Source organism: Arachis stenosperma, chromosome 5 (assembly GCF_014773155.1).
Source record: "Arachis stenosperma cultivar V10309 chromosome 5, arast.V10309.gnm1.PFL2, whole genome shotgun sequence".
NCBI lineage: Eukaryota > Viridiplantae > Streptophyta > Magnoliopsida > Fabales > Fabaceae > Arachis > Arachis stenosperma.
Genome location: NC_080381.1, coordinates 11,503,241 through 11,509,430, shown reverse-complemented (window position 1 = coordinate 11,509,430; position 6,190 = coordinate 11,503,241). Strand labels below are relative to the sequence as shown.

The 6,190-nt window shown below is 40.6% G+C and overlaps 1 non-coding gene across 1 annotated transcript; it reads right to left on the bottom strand.

Annotated features, from left to right (window-relative positions):
* Positions 1–1,767: 1,767 nt before the first annotated feature.
* Positions 1,768–1,875, bottom strand: LOC130984205 (small nucleolar RNA R71). The gene has a single exon (XR_009088154.1). It is a non-coding gene; the product is annotated as a small nucleolar RNA R71 (small nucleolar RNA).
* Between the last annotated feature and the right edge of the window lie 4,315 nt (positions 1,876–6,190).

Here is a 6,190-nt window from a genome sequence, read left to right as displayed (position 1 = left end):
CATAAAAACAAAAAATATTTGATGTTTCTTGCTTAAGTCTAGTGTCTCATCTTAAGTTTGGTGTCAATTGCATGCATTCATTCATGTGTCTTAAGGATCCTCAAGTAATTCTTGATGATTTTTGTGTTCTAACCTTTGAATTCTATTGACTTGAAGTATTTTGTGTGTCTCATATGCATTCTCATATTGTTAGTGTCAGTAGTATACAGACTGCTAAGTTTGGTGTCTTGCATGCATTGTTATTTGATTCTTGTTGCATTTTAATTATTAAAAATCCAAAAATATTTTTAATTTGTGTCTTTTCAAGTCAATGATACAAGGGATTGAAGATTCAGAACACACTGCAGAGGAATTATACAGAAAAAGCTGAGCATTCAAAAATGCCCAGTGAAGAAGGCAGACTGGCGTTTAAACGCCAGCCAGGACACCTGGTTGGGCGTTTAACGCCCAAAAAGGTAGCATTTTGGGCGTTAAACGCCAGAATGTATACCATTCTGGGCGTTTAACGCCAGGATGGTGCTAGGGGGAAGATTTTGTTTTCAAATCAATTTTTTTCAAGTTTTTCAAAATCAAATCTTTTTCAAATCATATCTTTTCAATCAAATGGCTTCAAAATCAATTTCCTTCTTCTTTCAAGATACTTCCTAACAATTAATGATTTGATTGAACATCTCAATTTTGTTACCTTTTCTGTTGAGAAAGGTTTTATGTTTGAATCATATCTTTTCTTGTTAGGCAAGTCACTAATTTTCCAAATCAAATCTTTTAAAATTATTTTCAAATCATATCTTTTAAAATTGTTTTCAAATCATATCTTCTCAATCACATCTTTTTAAAGACCATAACCTTCCAATCATATTTTTTTTTTCATATCTTTTTTCAAATTAGTTTTCAATCAAATCTTTTTAGTTTCTAATTTCAAAATCTTTTTCAAAAATCACTTGATTTCTCTTCCACTTTCAATCTTCGAAAATTATCAATCAAATTTTCAAAATGTTTTCAAAATCTTTCAATTGAATTTTCGAAAATCCTCTTCCCTCCTTCTCACATCCTTCTATTTATGGAGTACCACTCCTTCTTAATGCACAATTCGAACCTTATCTAATTAAAGTTCGAATTCTTCTTCTCCTTCTTCTTTCTATTTCTCTTTTCCTCTGACATTTCAAGGAATCTCTATACTGTGACATAGAGGATTCCACATTTTCTTTTTCTCTTCTCTTTCATATGAGCAGGAGCAGAGACAAAGGCATTCTTGTTGAAGCTGATCCTGAACCCGAAAGGACCTTGAAGAGAAAGCTAAGAGAAGCCAAAGCACAACTCTCTTTAGAGGACCTGACCGAATTCTTCAAAGAAGAAGAACCCATGGCAGCCGAAAACAACAACAATGCCAACAATGCAAGGAAGGTGCTGGGTGACCTCACTGCACCTACTCCCGACTTCTATGGGAGAAGCATCTCTATCCCTGCCATTGGAGCAAACAACTTTGAGCTTAAGCCTCAATTAGTTTCTCTAATGCAACAGAATTGCAAGTTCCATGGACTTCCAATGGAAGATCCTCATCAGTTTTTAGCTGAATTCTTGCAAATCTGTGACACAGTCAAGACTAATGGGGTTAACCCTGAGGTCTATAGACTGATGCTATTCCCTTTTGCTGTAAGAGACACAGCTAGAATATGGTTGGATTCTCAACCTAAAGAAAGCCTGGACTCTTGGGAAAAGCTAGTCAATGCCTTCTTGGCAAAGTTCTTTCCACCACAAAGATGGAGTAAGCTTAGAGTGGAAGTCCAAACCTTCAGACAGAAGGATGGAGAATCCCTCTATGAAGCTTGGGAAAGATACAAACAATTAATCAGAAGATGTCCCTCAGACATGCTTTCTGAATGGAGCATCATAGGTATTTTCTATGATGGTCTCTCTGAACTATCCAAGATGTCTTTGGATAGCTCTGCTGGAGGATCTCTTCATTTGAAGAAGACGCCTACAGAAGCTCAAGAGCTGATTGAAATGGTTGCAAATAACCAATTCATGTACACTTCTGAAAGGAATCCTGTGAGCAATGGGACTAATCAGAAGAAAGGAGTTCTTGAGATTGATGCTCTGAATGCCATACTGGCTCAGAACAAGATATTGACTCAACAAGTCAATTTGATTTCTCAAAGTCTGTCTGGAATGCAAAATGCACCAAGCAGTACTAAGGATGCTTCATCTGAGGAAGAAGCTTATGATCCTGAGAACCCTTCAATGGAAGAGGTGAATTACCTAGGAGAATCCTATGGAAACACCTATAATTCTTCATGGAGAAATCACCCAAATCTCTCATGGAAGAATCAAGAGAGACCTCAACAAGGTTTCAATAACAATAATGGTGGAAGAAACAGGTTTAGCAATGGCAAGCCTTTTCCATCATCTTCTCAGCAACAGACAGAGAGTTCTAAGCAGAATACTTCTGACTTAGCAACAATGGTCTCTGATCTAATAAAGACCACTCAAAGTTTCATGAATGAAACAAGGTCCTCCATCAGAAATTTGGAAGGACAAGTGGGTCAGCTGAGCAAGAAAGTTACTGAACTCCCTCCTAGTACTCTCCCAAGTAATACAGAAGAAAATCCAAAAGGAGAGTGCAAGGCCATCAACATGGCCGAATATGGAGAGGAAAGAGAGGAAGAAGACGCCACTGAGAAAGACCTCAGTGGGCGTGCACCACTCTCCTCTGAGTTCCTCAATGAGGAACCTTGGGAATCTGAGGCTCAAAATGAGACCATAGAGATTCCATTGGACTTACTTCTGCCATTCATGAGCTCTGATGAGTATTCTTCCTCTGAAGAGGATGAGTATGTTACTGAAGAGCAAGTTGCTAAATACCTTGGAGCAATCATGAAACTAAATGACAAGTTATTTGGAAATGAGACTTGGGAGGATGAACCTCCCTTGCTCACCAAAGAACTGGATGACTTGTCTAGGCAGAAACTGCCTCAAAAGAGGCAGGATCCTGGGAAGTTTTCTATACCTTGTACCATAGGCACCATGACCTTCAAGAAGGCCTTGTGTGACTTAGGGTCAAGTGTGAACCTCATGCCCCTCTCTGTAATGGAGAAATTAGGGATCCTTGAGGTGCAAGCTGCAAAGATCTCACTAGAGATGGCAGACAACTCAAGAAAACAAGCTCATGGACTTGTAGAGAATGTTTTGGTGAAGATTGAAGACCATTACATCCCTACTGATTTCATAGTCCTAGAGACTGGGAAGTGCATGGATGAATCCATCATCCTTGGCAGACCCTTCCTAGCCACAGCAAAGGCTGTGATTGATGTTGATAGAGGAGAGTTAATCATTCAAGTGAATGAAAAATCCTTGGTGTTTAAGGCCCAAGGATATCCCTCTGTCATCATGGAGAGAAAGCATGAAGAGCTTCTCTCAAAACAGAGCCAAACAGAGCCCCCACAGTCAAACTCTAAGTTTGGTGTTGGGAGGCTACAACCAAACTCTAAGTTTGGTGTTGAAACCCCACATTCAAACTCTAAGTTTGGTGTTGGGAGGTTTCAACACGGTTCTGAGCATTTCTGAGGCTCCATGAGAGCCCTCTGTCAAGCTAATGACATTAAAGAAGCGCTTGTTGGGAGGCAACCCAATGTTTTATAATTAATTATTTTCTTTTGTTATTTTATCTTTTTTGTAGGTTGATGATCATAAGAAGTCACAAAAACAATGAAAAAAGCAAAAACTGAATGAAAAACACGAAGAAAAACAGCACACCCTGGAGGAGAAGAAGCTGGCGTTCAAACGCCAGTAATGCTAGCTGTTGGGCGTTTAACGCCCAGTCTGGCACCATTCTGGGCGTTTAACGCCAGAAAGGGGCACCAGACTGGCGTTAAACGCCAGTAAAGGGCAAGAACCTGGCGTTAAACGCCAGGAATGGGCACCAGCCCGGCGTTTAACGCCAGAAATGGCTCAAAACGTGATTTTGAGCAACATTTGGTGCAGGGATGATGTTTCCTTGACACTACAGGATCTGTGGACCCCACAGGACCCTACCATCACTCTCTCTCTTCTTCCCCCATTCACCAATCACCTCAACACCTCTTCCCCAAAAACCCCTCACCTATCAAATCCCATCTTTCTCTTCACCACTCACATCCATCCTTCATAAAACCCCACCAACCTCACCCTTCAAATTCAAACCACTTTCCCTCCCATACCCACCCATAATGGCCGAACCTTTACCCCCCTCTCTCCTATAAATACCCTTCTTCAACTCTTCATTTTCACACAACCTAAACACCCTTTCTTACCCTTCTTGGCCGAACACACCACCTTCCCCCTCTTCCTCATTTCTTCTTCTTCTACTCTTTTCTTTCTTCTTTTGCTCGAGGACGAGCAAACATTTTAAGTTTGGTGTGGTAAAAGCGTTGCTTTTTCATAACCATTTATGGCATCCAAGGCCGGAGAACCCTCTAAAAAGAGGAAAGGGAAGGCAAAAGCTTCCACCTCCGAGTCATGGGAGATGGATAGATTCCTCTCAAGGGTGCATCAAGACCACTTCTATGAAGTTGTGGCCTTGAAGAAGGTGATCTCCGAGGTCCCCTTTTCACTCAAAAAGGGTGAATATCCGGAGATCCGCCATGAGATCCGAAGAAGAGGTTGGGAAGTACTCACCAACCCCATTCAACAAGTCGGAATCTTGATGGTTCAAGAGTTCTATGCCAATGCATGGATCACCAAGAACCATGACCAAAGTGTGAACCCGAATCCAAAGAATTATCTCACTATGGTTCGGGGGAAATACTTGGATTTTAGTCCGGAGAGTGTGAGGGTGGCGTTCAACTTGCCTATGATGCAAGGAGATGAGCATCCTTACACTAGAAGGGTCAACTTTGATCAAAGGTTGGACCAAGTCCTCACAGTCATATGTGAAGAGGGCGCACAATGGAAGCAAGATTCAAGAGGAAAGCCGGTCCAATTGAGAAGGCATGACCTCAAGCCCGTGGCTAGAGGATGGTTAGAGTTCATACAACGCTCAATCATCCCCACTAGCAACCGGTCCGAAGTTACCATAGACCGGGCCATCATGATCCATAGTATCATGATTGGAGAAGAAATAGAGGTTCATGAGGTTATAGCCCAAGAACTCTATAAGGTGGCGGACAAGACCTCCACCTTGGCAAGGTTAGCCTTTCCTCATCTCATTTGTCACCTCGGTTATTCAGTTGGAGTTGACATAGAGGGAGACATTCCCATTGATGAGGACAAGCCCATCACCAAGAAAAGGATGGAGTACACAAGAGATCTCATTCATCATGAGATCCCTGAGATTCCTCAAGGGATGAATTTTCCTCCACAAAACTATTGGGAGCAACTAAACACCTCCCTAGGAGAACTAAGTTCCAATATGGGACAACTAAGGGTGGAGCATCAAGAACACTCCATCATCCTTCATGAAATTAGAGAAGACCAAAGAATCATGAGGGAGGAGCAACAAAGACAAGGAAGAGACATTGAGGAGCTCAAGCACTCCATAGGATCTTCAAGAGCAAGAAAGAGCCGCCATCACTGAGGTGGACCCGTTCTTTGATTTCCTTGTTATTGTTCTTCTGTTTTTCGAATTTTAATGCTTATGTTTATCCATGTTTGTGTCTTGTGATCATTAGTGTCTTAGTGTCTATGCCTTAAAGTTATGAATGTCCTATGAATCCATCACCTTTCTTCAATAAAAACGTGCCTAATTGATAAAAGAAAGAATTGCATGAATTTTGAATTTTATAATAGTTTAATTATTTTGATGTGGTGGCAATATTTTTGTTCTCTGAATGTATGCTTAAACAGTGCATATGTCTTTTGAATTTGTGGTTCATGAATGTTGGCTCTTGAAAGAATGATGAAAAAGGAGACATGTTACTGAGGATCTGAAAAATCAATAAAATGATTCTTGAAGCAAGAAAAAGCATTTCAAAAAAAAAAAAAAAAACCAAAAAAAAAAACCGAAAAAAAAACGAAAAAAAGAGAGGAATAAGAGTTGTGATCCAAGGCAATAAGAGTGTGCTTAAGAACCCTGGACACCTCTAATTGGGGACTTTAGCAAAGCTGAGTCACAATCTGAAAAGGTTCACCCAATTATGTGTCTGTGGCATGTATGTATCCGGTGGTAATACTGGAAGACAGAGTGCTTTGGGCCACAGCCAAGACTCAATAAATA